This window comes from the organism of the source record quoted next, unplaced genomic scaffold, assembly GCF_019419815.1.
Source record: "Pyrus x bretschneideri cultivar Hongxiangsu unplaced genomic scaffold, Pyrus_bretschneideri_v1 Contig31, whole genome shotgun sequence".
Lineage (NCBI taxonomy): Eukaryota > Viridiplantae > Streptophyta > Magnoliopsida > Rosales > Rosaceae > Pyrus > Pyrus x bretschneideri.
In genome coordinates this window covers 4,951,480-4,968,120 of record NW_025999624.1, presented here as the reverse complement: position 1 = coordinate 4,968,120, position 16,641 = coordinate 4,951,480, and the positions used below count along the sequence as shown (strand labels likewise).

General features: G+C 35.8%; 1 long non-coding RNA gene and 1 pseudogene across 1 annotated transcript; both read right to left on the bottom strand.

The window, feature by feature from the left end:
* Positions 1–2,650: 2,650 nt before the first annotated feature.
* Positions 2,651–16,641, bottom strand: part of LOC103965425 — a 28,993-nt pseudogene continuing 15,002 nt past the window's right edge.
* On the bottom strand, positions 4,616–5,849 carry LOC125480053. Its single transcript, XR_007260459.1, has 2 exons — positions 5,468–5,849; positions 4,616–4,913 (listed from the first exon to the last, which is right to left on the bottom strand). It is a non-coding gene; the product is annotated as an uncharacterized LOC125480053 (long non-coding RNA).

Below are 16,641 nucleotides of genomic sequence, written 5' to 3'. Positions count from 1 at the left end.
TGGACAAAATAAAGTGGCAGCGAATGATTCATCTGGTGCACGCCTGAAGCGTGGTAGACCTCCAAGTTCAAAAGATTCAACCCCTCGAAAGAGAAAGTCGAGGGTACAACTGAATCCAAATGAAATCATTCAGGAAGAGAAAATGAATGATAAATCTATAATTCATGATTCTGGACTTCCAGAAAAAGAAAATGTCCTTGATGAGACACATGTCCCTGAAGAGACAGAAGTACATGAAAGCAAAGAAATCTCCATAAATTATGCATGTATGAATGAATTGTGGGATCAGAATGAAATAATCATCGATGATATGTTCGTATTCGCAGTAGCCACTGAAATCATCTTAAGTGATGATATTGAGCCTCGCTCTGTTGATGAATGCAAACAGAGACAGGATTGGCCTAAGTGGAAAAATGCAATCCAGGCAGAATTAAATTCCTTGGAAAGGCGGAATGTTTTTGGACCAGTAGTCCAAACCCCACCTGGTGTAAACCCCGTGGGTTACAAATGGGTATTCACAAGGAAACGCAATGAGAAAAACAAGATTGCAAGATATAAAACACAACTCATTGCACAAGGCTTTTCTTAAAGACCTGGAATTGATTATGAGGAGACATACTCTCCTGTAATGGACGCAATTACGTTCCGTTACTTAATAAGTTTAGTGGTTTCAGAAAAACTTGACATGCAACTTATGGATGTCATCATTGCGTATCTATATGGAGAATTAGATAATGGCATATATATGAAAGTCCCAAAAGCACTTAAGTTGCCTGAAACAAGTAACAAACCACGAGGTATGCTCTCGATCAAATTAAGGCGATCATTGTATGGGCTAAAACAATCTGGACGAATGTGGTATAATCGTCTCAGTGAGTATTTGATCAAAGAAGGGTATATCAACAATGTCATTTGCCCTTCTGTGTTTATTAAGAAATCCAATTCTGGATTTGCTATAGTAGCAGTATATGTTGATGATATGAACCTAGTTGGAACTCCTTAAGAGCTCAATAAAACTGCTGAATATCTGAAAAGCGAATTTGAAATGAAAGACCTTGGAAAAACAAAATTTTGTCTTGGCCTGCATATCGAGCATTGTGCTAGTGGAATTTTGGTCCACTAATCAGCTTACATTGAAAAAATTCTGAAGCGATTTGGTATGGACAAGGCTTATCCACTCAGCACACCAATGGTCGTTCGTTCTTTGGACATTAAGAAAGATCCATTTCGTCCAAAAGAAGATGATGAACTAGTCCTTGGTCTAGAAGTACCATATCTGAGTGCAGTAGGTGCTTTGTTGTATTTAGCAAAATGTACTAGACCAGATATAGCTTTTTCAGTTAACTTGTTAGCAAGGTATAGCTCTGCTCCAACAATTCGCCATTGGAAGGGTATCAAATATGTATTGCGATACCTTCGTGGGACAACTGACATGGGTCTCTTCTACTCAAAGAACTCCATAAATGACCAGGTCCTTGTTGGATATGCAGATGCTGGTTTTCTCTCTAATTCGCATAAAGCCCGCTCACAAACTGGATATGTGTTTAAAAATGGAGATCCAACAATCTCATGGCGCTCAACCAAGCAAACATTAGTTGCTACATCTTCAAATCATTCAGAAATACGTGCTTTACACGAAGCAAGTTGTGAATGTTCTTGGTTAAGATCAATGATCCATCATATCCGGAATTCATGTGGTCTAACTTCGAAGACAGACAATCCAACTGTCATCCATGAAGATTATGCAGCATGTGTTGCCCAAATGAAGGAAGGATTCACCAAGGGCGATAAGACTAAACACATATCTCCAAAGTTTTTCAGTGCACACGAGCTTCAGAAGGCTAAAGTTATTGAAGTTAAACAAATCCGTTCTAATGAAAATTTGGCAGATTTGTTCACCAAATCTCTACCAAAATGCACGTTTCAGGGGTTAATGCAAAGCATCGGATTACGTCGACTTACCAAACAGCTAAATTTGGTGAATGCGGAATCAGGGGGAGATACATATCAAGGGGGGCACCCATGATACATGCATGTTGTACTCTTTTTCCTTCGATTAGGATTTTTTCCATCGGGTTTTTCCTATCAAGGTCTTAACGAGGCAACGTAAGCATATTTAACACTATATCAACAATCCAGGAAAAGTTGTACTCTTTTTCCTTCACTATGGTTTTTTCCCACTGGGTTTTTCCAAGCAAGGTTTTAACGAGGCAACTGATGTTGATATGTGGGCATTCAAGGGGGAGTGTTGAAAATACTAGTGGGTAATGAATGCCACAATATTGAAAACCTTGCCACAGTATTGAAAACCTTGTCACAACATTGAAAACCTTGGCAGAATATTGATATGTGGAGATCATTTGTCAAAGGTGTGGTGTAAATATTCAAAATGTAATAATACGGAGTTGCTCTATAAATAGAGCACTCCGACTGCTATCAATCTATATAGAAGAAGAGAACAAGAGAAAAGATCAATAACATCATATATTCCTCCGTCTTTTATTTGTTATCCTCTTGTGCTATAGTTTCAGTGTGACATTTTACACCTGCTTTACTCCATTCACTAAAAGGTTATCTCTCTAACTTTGACCTATTTATAACACAACACCATAAATTTCGAGATTGATATTTAATGATGACATACATTTTGATTCAAATGCAAATGCAAATGCGACCAAACACATGACAGTTACATTCTTCCGGATGAAATGTTTTTGACGATGTTTACATATAATCAAGCTCTAGTTGAACACTCTTCGGATTCGAAAATCATCTAAACTTGGCTAATTAGTTTTTCTGAACAGAACAAAGCAAAGATGATACGCAAACGGTCCAAGAATTACGGTCTTATGCTTCTAAATTATTAATCACGATCGCATGTACAAATTCATTGCAGCCATAACGAAGAAGGGAAGTAACAACCAGAGGTTGAAAACTAGTTCAGATACGTACATACACCATCATGCAGACTTGCCGGTGGAGACGCTCTGAATATGCAAAGGCTTCTTATATGAATGCAACAAGAGAGAACATACTACACTTAGAGATGAAGCAGGCATGCACCTGCAAGCCACGGTGGTAATCGAATTCCGGTGAAGGGGAACAAAACTCCAGCCGCCACCGGCATGCTGAGGATATTGTAGCCCAGGGCCCAGACATAATTCAATCGAATTCAAGACATGGTCTTTCTAGAGAGATCAATGGCTGTAACTACATCTTCCAAGTTGCTCTTCATCAGAACTATAAGCAGCTTCTATAGCTACGTCGGTGCCAGCACCAATTGCCATGCCAACATCCCCTGCAACCATAGCCGGAGAGTCATTAATTCCATCTCCCATCATTGCCACCGCCATTCCTTTCATCTGCATCCAAATCCACTTTAACAAGTCAGAGAACACTATGTAAGATAGATATCAAATATCAAGTCAGAAACAAACTTAATATAGAAAATGAGTTTGAAGATTTCTATAAGACATTATTTTACCCTAGATAAGTCATTTGAAATATAATTTAGTAATCCTCAATCTGCGTTCAAAACCAGAACAAAGTTACTTGTGGAGCTGGGTAATTGTAATCCACTCACACCACCCCTGTAACTATTATATAATCGTACCTGTAATTCTTTGATTCTATCAGCTTTTCCTAGTGGATCCGTCTCAGCATACACCTTGTCAATGCCAACCTCCATCGCACTGGTTGCGCTGTAGCCCAGTTATCACCAGTAACCATGATGCTTGTAATGATTATCGAGTGAAGATAAGAGATGACTCGTGCAGCCTCCAGCTTCACTGGATCAATCACAGCAAAAGACCCAGCAATCTTTCCATCAAAGGAAACCAACACACACGTTCGAGCCAGATTACATGTTCTGAAACAAACTTGTCAACCTCAGGACCAACCTGGACATTATTGACTACCACGGGTTTCCCAACTGTCAGAGTCCCTGTTTCATCAAAAACAACCGTTTTCACTGGCAGGGATCAAACACGTCCGTAAACGTCCCGACACCAATAAAGTGTCAAACACTAAGAAACGTATCAACCTTCCCGAATTAGGTACCGTTTGTTGAGCTTTTAATTTTGGAAAGAACAAAAACCCCAAAAAGGACGAAACAATTATTAGCCTTGTTATAAAAAAAGGAGTTGGGGTAAAGAGAACTCTCCTTCAATAAGAGCTGTCCTCTACAAGAAATGGGGATTTAAAACTTGGCGAATACGGCTTGGTGACATGGACAAGGTGCATACAGCCATCAATCGTCCAGAACCAAAGGGTCATATGAGACAGATTCCAACTATGAAATAATAGTTGCATGTTCAATCCCAATATATGCAGAAAGAACATCCTCCATACCCAATGACATAGATTGCATTTAGTTTTATGTCAAGAGCCTAAACGTTGATCAAACTGAGGCAGAGCGTTTTACTGGTCAGGAATGAAGTGCATAACTTGTTATAATACGGAACATTAACATAATGTATGGTGGTAGCACAGGGGATAATATGAAATGACCAGAACAATATGAGGAGAGCAACTTCATAATGGAGGAAAGACGAGAAAAATAAGAACTACACTTGCACCCTCAAGACATATAGAGAACGTATCTAATCAGAAATTGTTCCTAAACCACAACAAACAGGTTTTCGACGTCCTCGGAAGGAAAAGTAGGAACAAGTATAATGAAGCAACTAAACACACCAGCAAAAACAACATGAAAATAAAATGCATGAAAACCAGATTCTAAATTAAAAAAGAAATTTGTTTCCAAGGATAAGGTGGTCTTACCTTATAAGCCCTTTCAAGTACGCTACCAAAAATGCCGCTGCGGGGACTGCTAGAAGTATGATCTTGTACCATCTGATTTCTTTTGCTATTCCTAGTTCTTTTTGGCATCATGTGCAAAACCAAATTGATAGCTAGGAAGACAAAAAGAAAACACCTGCATAAATTAAATTTTCCATCACCCCTATATTATAATTAAATAAAGCAAAACACAATAATCATCTCACAATTAAAGAAGCAAGGACTTTCAAATGCCCCAGTTATTTAACAACTACTATGCATAATTCTTAAAAAATAAGTATAAATTAACCTCTTTTGAAAAATGAAGGAAGAAAGATGAAAGCTTAAACCAAGGAATATAACTATGTTGAACTCAATTATTTGACATTAATTACACAAACCCAATTCCATATATATAGCCAGACAGAAGCTTTATCCTAGAGAGAAACCATGCCCAAATGATTATAGAATCTCCAGACTGAGTGTGAATTCAGAGCACGAAAGGGAAGTGTGTTCCTTGGTTCCCACATTGTAGAGACTACATCTCAAAACTTTGCCAAGCATTACAGGAAACCATGGAAAGATTAAAAATGACCGCAAAGATTGCAAAACAATTAACCACAGGTGGTGTTTATATGCCCACTGAGAGAAAAAAAAACCTTCTGCAAGTGAAAAAACAGGCATGTACCATCTGAAAGAGCCTCTTGTATCCATTCCAATTATACTTATGTCTACCATATCCCTCTACAATTCCCCACCACCAATCGACCATAGCTGATTTCAATACCCTTAGCTGCTAGACCATCTAGTGACACCTAACTGCGACCAAAATAAAAGACATGATCAACACCATACAGATTACAGACTAAGCTTAAAAACAACTGTTATCTATTAAGCAAAACTTGAACTCCTTGACATTGCAACCTCTTAATCCAGGATGCAGAGTAGAAAAGCAAAGTTATTGACAAACCGAAAAATAACAATTTAACTTGCATAGTAAACGAATATTAGTAAAGTTACACAACTCAATGGATTACATATACCAGTAAAAAAGTGAAACTTCAGTGTTTGGGAAGTTACCTTATTTGAAATGTCAGGAGCATCTGCTGTACATACAAGGTAGACAGTTCTTGAAATGTCAAAATAAAATATAAAATAAATTTAAAATAAATTTTAGGATAATTTACAAGTTTGCCATAAATTGGGTTTGTTCACTCGGCCCAAATTCTTGGGCTGTGTTAACCTTCACCCAAAACCCGGCCCAAAGTCAAGTTATTTTCCCTCATCCGTGACCCACGCCCTTTTTCCTCATGCCGGCAATCAGCCTCACTCTCTCTCTGTAACATTCGAACTCCCTCTCTCTCTCTCTCTCTCTCTCTCTCTCTCTAAGCTCCGAGAAGGAGACCATCATCACCCACGCCATTTCCGTCCAAATCAAACCCCCAAACTTCTACCTTCGAGACCTGTGGGACATAAGGAATTAAATGGTGGTTTTGCATGCACCATTGGAGCACTGTGAGGTGTTCTTCCATGGAGTCCGAGAGCTTTAAGCTCTACTTCGAACTCAGGTGAGGTTTTCCTTCCAATCTATAAGTTCTGGGTTATTTTCACGGTGGTGATGTGTTGTATTAATGTTGAAAAATCAAGGATTAAATCCTGTCATTTCCTCTGTGCATGCCATATATATGTGATTAATTCCAGAATCTGACGTAGTTCGAAACGAATTCCGGCCACCTTCGACACGGTTAATCTTGTTGTGGTTCTAAACTAGGTACATTGGTGGGAAGTGGCATCACCGTGGCTAGTTGAGCGGCTCCCGGGCAAAGGAAAACTTGTGAGTGGACCCCTTCATAACTTGCATGGTTTTATAAATCTTAGGGTTGCATGCATATTTTATTTCAGAGTTGCATATGTTTTAAAATATGTTTGATGAAATTGCATATCTTTGATATTTGGATAATTTACTAGTTAACTAAATTGCTTATGGAATATTTTGGATATATTCGGTTTACATTATATTAAGGGTTATAAACTATTGATTGATACGTATGATTCTCCAGTGGATTTGTGAGGAGGTACTATTTTACAGGGTTTTGGAACTTTTGAATCTTTACAATTTGGCATGCGATTTGAGTTATGTTTTGGATACATATCTAGTGGGTTGTCATACAGCACATCCACACAACACAGGTATTATATGTCTATGGCCATAGGACACATCGATGAGGAGTGAGATATATGTTATACCCCAGCTTCACTGCCGAAAGCAGTGTCGGACAGCTTCACTAGCCACGGCTAGTGTCGGTGTGAGATGTTATAAAGTTTCTTCTCTGGCGTAACTTGGAGTCGTACAGCTTCACCTTCGGGTGATGGGGCCTACCATGTTTCTTCACTGACGTAACCCAGGGTCGTATAGCTTCACCTTCGGGTGATGGGGCCTACCATGTTTCTTCACTGACGTAACCCAGGGTCGTATAGCTTCACCTTCAGGTGATGGACAGGTACTGCCTTTGGGCGACTATGTACCCCTAGAGAGTATAATTTTATTAAGAGTTATGGATTTGCCTTCGGGCAGAGGTTTTACAGATTTGCCTTCGGGCGGTTTTACTACCATCTTCAAATATCATTTAACACATATATGTTTTCCTAATGAATGCACAACATGCTAGAGTTTTCAAGAAACCTACTACGTAGTATTATATATGTTTTGAAAACAGGGGGTTATTATGTTCAGAATTAAAATGGTTTTTGGTATTACTAGTATTAATATAAATTATGGTCCATTCACCTTTTTTGTTTTGCGCCCCCTCAGGGTTTAGATTCGAGGTATAGGATCCCGCCATCAGGACCAAGACACTTTGGCGTAGTTATTCTCGAGTCTTCTCAGTATAGGTATCATTTTTGGGTTGGTATAATTTCCTAGTAATTTTCCCACATTATTCTTAATAGATGTATGCTCTGAATACGTTCTTGCTTTGATATAATTGTTCTAATTGCATATTTGTTTTAATTGTATGCATGTTTAAAATGGCTTCGTCGCCCTCGGATGTCGGCCAACACGTATCGGGGTTGGGGCGTGTCAGGTTTATCAAATTCAAAGCAAAACCTACATATATTCTGAAGGTTCTAGAGTTAAAAGAGGAGCAAGGAGGTTTGGTTACGGAACCCAAAACGCTATTTTAATGAGCAAATTTATATATACTAAAACCCAAACCGGGTGGTACTATTCTATAACAGTGTTTTGACGTAATTGCCCTTCGCTGCTGCTGAGTCTGAGGCTTTTTTCCCTGTTTAGAACAGTGAATTTACAGCTTTGCCCTCATTTGGTCCTATCTGCTGCTTATGCTTGGCTTCGACTTTGTTTCGTTTTGTTTTTAATGGGTTGTGTTTGTTTTTGCTACAGTTGCAGCACAGTTTTGTCAAGCCCACGTGTTGGTCATCGCGTGGTACTTTGATGTTGTTGTTAGCTTTTTGTACAGTAAAATTACACCAGTGCTCTTTGTTGGTTGTCTTTGACGGAATTGGACTGCATTTCACTTTTTTTTTTTTTTGTGGTTGTGTTTGTTTTTGCTACAGCTGCAACACAATTTTGTCAGGCCCACGTGTTGGTCATCGCATGGTACTTTGTTTGGGTTTTGTTTTGTTCCGTTTTGTTTCCTCTCATTTTCAACTTTGCTTCACTATCGCTTTCACCCGTTTTGTTTCCTCAAATTTTCGTGTTGTTGCTTTCAGTCGGTGTTTTGTGCGATTCTGCTGCCTGTGGTTGCTCGGAAAATACGAAATCAATGTAAGGTTTTTATTTACACCCTGCGAAGACATCTGTGTTTAAGGTGACAAGTTTTGAAATTATGTGCTTTTAATTCGAAGGATAGTGTGCTTGCTTATTGTTAATTATTTTTATTTCATTTTGAATTTGTTAGTTTATCTTTTGTGCATCTGAGTATATGATTCGATGTTTTAGACTGGATTTTTGTGGTTTTGAGTTTGTGGGTTTTTTTGGGTGCGTGAGAAGATGTTATCCAATGGTTTGATTCAACATTTTTCCTCGATTTGTTGCAACTTTGCTGTCCATGTGCCCTTGTCAAACTTTGGTTTTTTTTTATTTTTCTGTGTTGCTTTTGTAAAATTGAAGTGGGAGTTTGACGGATGTTGATGAATCCCGCAGTTTATCGGCAAAGAGAACAACACCTTTTGTAATGTTTGTAGTCATTTACCCACATATTCATAAAGTGGTGTTATTTTTATGGAGGATGGTTGTTAATCTTTTGTATTGTTAATTTTGCAGCGTGTGGGTTGCTCGGAGACCACTGGGTTATGCTTTTGTTCACTTGGATCACAGTAGAGATGCAAATGATGCAATTGGTGAATTAGATGGTATGTTTAGTATTTGACTATTGATTTTTAATATGGGGTTTTCTTAGTTTATATCATTCGAATCCAGCATAAGGGAGAAGCATAAGTTCATCGGTAGCATTGTTTGTGAAGCAGCATAATTAGATGGTATCTATTTTCATATGCATATTTCAAAATCTTCCTTATACAACCTGTGATTTTTCACAAATTATACATGTTCAACTAGGTCTAGGTTTCTTCTTTATATAATGTGGTTGCCACCTTCGTTGGAATTTCTTCACTTTTTGATATGTGAGATATCTCAATCAAAATAATGCTCATCATATAACGTATAATTTAGTAGAACAATATTGATATCATTGCTTGAGTTGTGAGCATTCTGTTTTCCTCTTCTAGAATTGTGACTTGCGGTCTTGCTTTTTATGATTCACTGTTTTATTTTTTATGTCAATCCTTTACTTATGCATTAATGGGTAACTCTTTGGTTATGTTTTTTGTTGAGCTTTTTAATTAGCCCAGGCTAGCTGTCCATTCCTAATGGATGGGTTTGGTTTCTAAATTAAAATTGTAGTTTCTAACTATGACATCTAAGAAAAGTAGTCTTTTTTTTTTCTCCTTTTCAACTTATTAAACATGATTTCCTAAGTGTTTATGTTTTTAATTTGTCTGTTTGCAGTGTGGGAAAATTTTTATTATCTCCTTGACTCTACAGTTTACTGCCTGCACACGTGTTTGACATTTTGTTCCACTTTTGGTAAGTGATGTTTGTTCTTTGTAATATGTGGTTTCTTTTTGAGTCTTCCCTTTTGAATCATTGCTTTGCTGCTTTTATCAAACGTTCCCTATTTGATAATAATGTTAATTCAGGTTTAACACCTTATATTATTTTTGAACTTAAATAAGTTCACAGTATTAGATTGTTAGTGGGGGTTCAATTCAAGATCACAATGCAATGTGCTTTGTTCTACAATTGTGTTCAAACATTTTGGATTTCTTTCTTTATTTATAGATTTGCATTAATATTGTTTGTTGTCAAGTTAGTTCTCTTCCGTGCACATCGATATATAAAGCTTGAGATTTAGGTTTTCAATCATGTGATCCTCAAATGCTTTATTAATTAGTTGGTTAATTGTCTAGTGATCATTTGGGGCTATAGAATATTAAATTTGTTGTCGATGCTTTGAAATTTAGCTGAGTACCATGGATACCTGATTGTTTCAAATTTGTGTTTATTTCCGCTTCACATTAATGTAAAGTTATATTTATGGAAGTAAAAAAAAACAACAGTTTACACCCATGCCACCTGACAAACATAGTTGTTTTTTATTTATTTCTTAACTTATTAAAACTAACTTAGTAAGTGTTTTTCTTTTTGGTTTATGCATTTGCAGTGTGAGAAAGTAATTGATTATATCTGCTTAACCCTGCTTTTCCCTTTTGGTACAAGTGCTTCAGATTTTGTTGTACTTTTGGTAATTGATTATTTGGTTTCCTCTTTAGTTTGCTTTTTCCAACTATTGTTTTACTGCTTTCATAATGTGTTAAGTGTTTCATAATAGTTATTTTTTGTCATAGGTTAATTTATGATCATTTGTTTTACTATCCTAATATGAAATGTTTTTTTTTTTTTTGTCAAATTTAGTTCTTTAATTACTTTTGGTTGGCTTATTTCTTTTCTAAGTCCTTTTTATTTTTGGAATTTTGAGTTTATATAGTGGTTATCAGTTTTGTAATAGTTATGTTAAAATTATTTTAACCATTTATTTAATTAGGAATGAAGGAAATCAATCCTTTCTTTCATATTTGTTTACATATTTGTGTTATATTGATTCTTATCTTTATAAAATTTATTTCTCTTTTAACAGATTCAATGGAAACAATTGAGGTCACCCCTATTGCAAAATTGCGTCCTTACACTAAAGCGGAGAAAATAAAGATTTGTGTCTGTAGGATATGGAAATCTAGCATTTCTGAAACTGTTCGCAAATACGTTACACTACAGTGTATCTTGGTTGATGAAACGGTAAGCCATCATTATCTCATAATTCAAATTAACTATTTTAACAGTTATAGTTATGTCGTAAGTTTTTTTTATTTTTCATTTGTTAGTTTGTTAATTTATATTTATGTTTATATATATATATATATATATTTTTTTTTTTTTTAACTGTTTGATTTTTTAACATGTCTAAAGTGTTTTGTAAATCTTGGTTGTGATAGTTGACATATTTTCAGTTAGTTTATTTACCCACCATGCTCATTCAATCTCTCTGTACCAAAATATAATGTTTTTCGCTATTTACTTGCTCATAAGTCTTTTAATTCTGTTATTATTCGCTTTTTTTTTGTTTTTTTTCTTAATATGGCATGTGATCAATTACGAAGAACAATGCGGTTGAAGCATCTGCGTCAGACATTGATTATGAACTAGTAGCCTCAAAGATTGATGCTGGTAGTTGTTACGAAATCATGAATTTTCATACGATCAAAATCAGAGGACAGTATAAAGTGGTGCCGCATGAAACCCAGGTTATATTCACTGGTACAACAGTGTTTAAAAAAACTGTCTACCGTCTTTCCACCCATCCCTCGACATAGGTTTTTCCTACTAGATTTCAACATGCTCTATCCGCGTCTGAACATAGATGATATTCTTACAGGTAACATCAATACGTGTGTATTTGTCTATATATATGTGTGTGTGTGTGTGTGTGTGTGTGTGTGTGTGTGTGTATCTACATGTCCATCAATTAAAAACATTTATGTTGTTTTTTCACTGAAATGAGTTTTGACATTATTTTCGTATTAACTTTTTAAATTGTAAGATGTGATTGGCCATATAACTGCGGTCCAACAATTGGAATCAAAACAGATTAATAAAAGAATAGTGCAGAAGTGTGATATACACATTGAGAATATCAAGTTCTTCTTTTCTTTAACTGTTGCAATTCCAATTTGTTAATATCATTTTCTCTGTTAGGCTGGGAAGAAAATTTAGTGTTTGTTTCTCATTTGTTTTGTGCACAGAAAAGAAGAATTGTCTGTTACATTGTGGGCAGATATTGCAGAAGCTTTTTGTTCTTTATCGATCCAGAAGTTGTCTTTGCCGATTATTGTTGTATTTACAAGTTTAAAAGTCAAGATTTACCTAGGTAAGCTCATCTAACTAATACCCATTTTTTCTGTCTTTATTTGGATATGTTCTTACATTTCTTGTTGTTAACTGTTCCACTATTTTATCATTATGGAATTTTAGTGTATTTGATTGTTACTCCTTATGACAGAATTTTGATGTCTTATTTTTTTTCTTTTTTCTTTCTTATTTATAAACTGTTAGAACCTGTTTGTTACAGTTTGTATTTCGTTTCTAGCATTACATGTTCAAATTATTTTACCACATTTTTATATGCATCCATTACAATATTTTCCTCACATTTAAACATCTATCATCCAATTAAAAACATTTACTCATCTATCATATTTGCTAATATTTGTTTTACAATTCTGTTATTATTTTTTGCCATCAACAGAGAACATCGTCTTGAATAGTACTGGCTCCTCCCTTTTTTCATCGATCCAGACATCCCAGAGGTTAACTCATATAAATCAATGTTAGTGCACTTCTAAAATCGTCCTTTTTGTTCAAACCTCTAAACATGCTAATTTTTCAAAATTTCTTATTTTCTTTTTAAACTTGCAGGTTCTCAACCTGTAAAGTCCCTGTAAAAATACTGCCTCCTTCTTCAAGGCAGGCAAATGAGGCTGAAATTATGCGTACAGCAAGCAGAGTAACAATAGATGAGCTGGCCTTTTTGGATCCTGATTTGTATAAGCTATACAAACGATTTATGCTTTTCTATCTTTTTTTTTTTTTTAAAAAACATTTACCTTCATTTTTACATATTGAACAGAAACTAATTTTATTGTTGCTCTTTTATGATACACGTGTCATAAAACATGTGACAGAATGATACATTCCTATATAAAGCATCTATCAAACGTTTTGACACACGTTATGATTGGTGGTACAATGCTTGCCCTAACTGTGTCAAACAAATGCATAAGGACTCGTCGACCGGACAACTCATCTATCAGAAACACCCCAACCAAATTCCAACACCATGGTAACATTCAATATGCAAGTTTGTTATTCTGTCTTTTTTTACTTTTTCTACGATTTTCAATTCCATGCTGTTTCTTTCTAGCTAAAAAATGACTTCAAATTTGTAACCTCTATTCTTTAAACTTCTTTGCTCTGATTGTTAACAATGAGTTATAAGCCATAAAAAAACTCATGGAATTCAGTTTTTAAATATAGGTACAAAGTTAATTTGATTCTTGAAGACAGCACTAATGAAATTAGTGCTTTGATAATTGGCAAAGCTGGAGAAAAACTCTTTGGTATGCCCTGCAAAGATTTGGTCATGAATCAGAGATTGATTGACCAACAACAACTGCCAAATGAGTTTTTGCGACTGATTGGACAAAAGTAGATTTTCCACTTGCGATTCGGAAATATAAAAAATAGTTTCAACTCAAGTGACGTGTTGGTTTACAATGTGTCTGATGATACAGCTATAGAACCAATAACTCCACAAATCTTACCAAAAGCAGTCACAGTATCTTCCACTGTTGTATTATCTTTGACCTCACCACCTGAAACAAGCAGAGAATCACATAAACGAAAGAGGAAGTCTGTGAGGAAAGCTTTTTTTACTGGCAGTGAACAGAGGTATAGATTCAAACTCCATAGTATCATAAAATCTGATACTTTTATTTTACTTCCCTGCGTTCAAATATTCATATGTTCTGGCTATCTTGCTTTGCTTAATATATACCTGTCAAGAATCTTTTCTTTTTTTTAAAGACACAATTTGAGTAAAGAGACACGAATTATAGTTGGACAACATTTTTTATGTTTTATCCAATAAAATGTGCTCATCAGTCATGGTCATTTAAAACAGTGAAGCAGAAGAAATTTCAGAAGTTGACCCTAAAGAATTTGATGAAATACCTATCAAATTGCTGAAAAAAAAAAACCACCTCCAGCTTTTGCAAAAACAGATAGTCCCTCCAAAAATTAACTAGGTCAGTATGGTTTCATTTTGCTAAATTCTTTGCTTCAAAACTGCTCAGCTGTGAACTTAATCACTATCTAAATGCCTTGCATTATTTTTCTCTGTACAAGTTGGTTTCTCAATGTCAACATTGATAATGGTCCTGCTATAATACGTTTCCTCCTCTGCTACAATATATTTTGCATCTTTTGCTACTCTGTATTAAACATTGTCTAATATTTTTGGTGGTTTGTAAATACCACTTTCTACACAAAACTGGACAATATTTTTTGCACCTCCGTATACCAGCATTTGTTAATTTTTTGTGTACAGAAGCTGGTTTAGTTTTTAGAGCACAAAGAACAGCTAAAGTAGAATATATAGCTCTAATATTTTTTGTATCCCTGTATGAAAGTATCTGCTAATATTTTGTTTGTAAGTATGATCATCCTAATCCAAAAACACATATAAGTGCTGTGATCCAATCATAGACTTTCATATTTATCCCTACCTTCTCACAATTCAAGCTTTTCTCCAACATTTCCATTTTCTTTGTTATTAATGTTGTCATTGCTTTGCAAATTCATTTTTCAAGTCTTTAATATAGCATTTCATCCTGCTTTAAAACCCGCAGCAATGTGCGGGTATAAATAACTAGTGAATATCTAAACTTGGGTTAACAATTTTCAGCAATAAAAAACATGTCTCTCGATCGAAGTTGCATAAATTACAAAACTTTGGGATTAAGGACGAACAAAAAGCCCAAATTCCAATCAAGAAAAAAAAAATTGTATGTAAATTTAAGCTTTACCTGTAGATCGGTAGCAGCAAAAACCATAATGGATCCAACGGGAGCCACGTGTGAGAACTGGATGCCGAGCCTTTGACACGTTATCGAGTGAGTTTAGGGATCTGGGTTTTGTGTTTGCCGTTGAATTTTGGAATGATATGGAGAAATTTGGGTTTTAGGGGTCTAAGGATTTGAGTGAACGGAAATTGATTTGGATGAGCAACTTTTAGTTTCGATTCGCGGTGGAGCAAGGATGAAGAGGTGGAGGAGGAAGGAATGAAAGACTTCTAAAGTTTCAAGTGCTCAACAAATTTCGAACAATGTATGTTTCAATACTTCAAAAAAAAAGGACATGCATCAAAGACTTTTAGGTGGAAAAAATATGCATTGGCTGAAATGAAGATAATTAGGATTTAAAATGTTAAAAATTTTCTTTTTGGGCTCACTAATTAGATGAAAAAGTGAGATTGTATGAACAATTTTACACCCAGAAAGATGAACTACACAGAATCACAACTAATCTAACAATGAGAAAGTATATAAGACAATACACTATCAATAGGCTAAAACACTCTTTTATTGATCTAACAATAGCCTAATAGGATTAACTAAACCATTAGAGACTGCAACAATGAGAAAGTTTGAAGATTAAAGTTCTAGTTGAATATCTTTGAACCCATAGGTGTTGGAAACATTTTCAGTAAATTTGTTCAGGAAAATATAGAAACTCATGATGCAATTCCATCGTCTGGGATAGCACGTATTTATCTAGAATCCAACCTTAAGCTAACATTTTCATAAGTTTATTCTTTTTGTTAACTACACTGGAATTTATAAAACAATTTTAGAAAAACTCGGGTCTAGATAATGGACTTTTGTTCCAGTTTAAAATTTTTTGGCTTGTGTTCTAAGCAACATAATGAATTCACATTTCAATTGTCAAGGGCATTGCAATAATCCCCAACTGAAGATATTAAAAATCAGAACTTCTTCTCCAAGTTTTCATTCAGTTCATTTCACAAAGAAGATTAAACAAAGAGCATGCCAAAGATTAAAACCCCTCATTTCAAACTCTGCTAATGCACAGCTCTGTTTGGTTTTCTTCTCCATAGACCAGACTGAGCGAGGAGTCAAGTTCTCCAGTGCACCATCAATCTCCCGTTCGAGCAGCCATCACCACCTCACTCGCCACTCCGGCGAGGCACCACCTTGCCACCACCCTCATGTCTCACTCCCTCTCTACCACTCTCCCTATTTCCCTCGCCTCTTTCTCTTGATACTGTGCTCACTGCACAGAAACAGCAAGGCGACCACCGTAGCCATTTTTCACAGCGAACTATGCCGTCACGAAACCATCACCATTAATCTCGCCACCTAGGCGAGTTTTACCATCCTCGAACCCACCCTCTGCAAACTACCTTCATACCTTCTAATTTCAATTCTTGCATTTCTTGTATGGTATCCATGTCTTGCACATTCAAATACTTATATACCAACTGAGAATAACAATATAAATCCCACACCCACATCTTTTTCCCCACTTGAAAAAATCACCTAAAAACCACATTAACCACCATAGTTTAAGAATCCAGGCACGGCTCCAAATTTCAATCGAATTAATTAAATTACCGAGGATTCTACCTACCTCATGAAAACAAATAT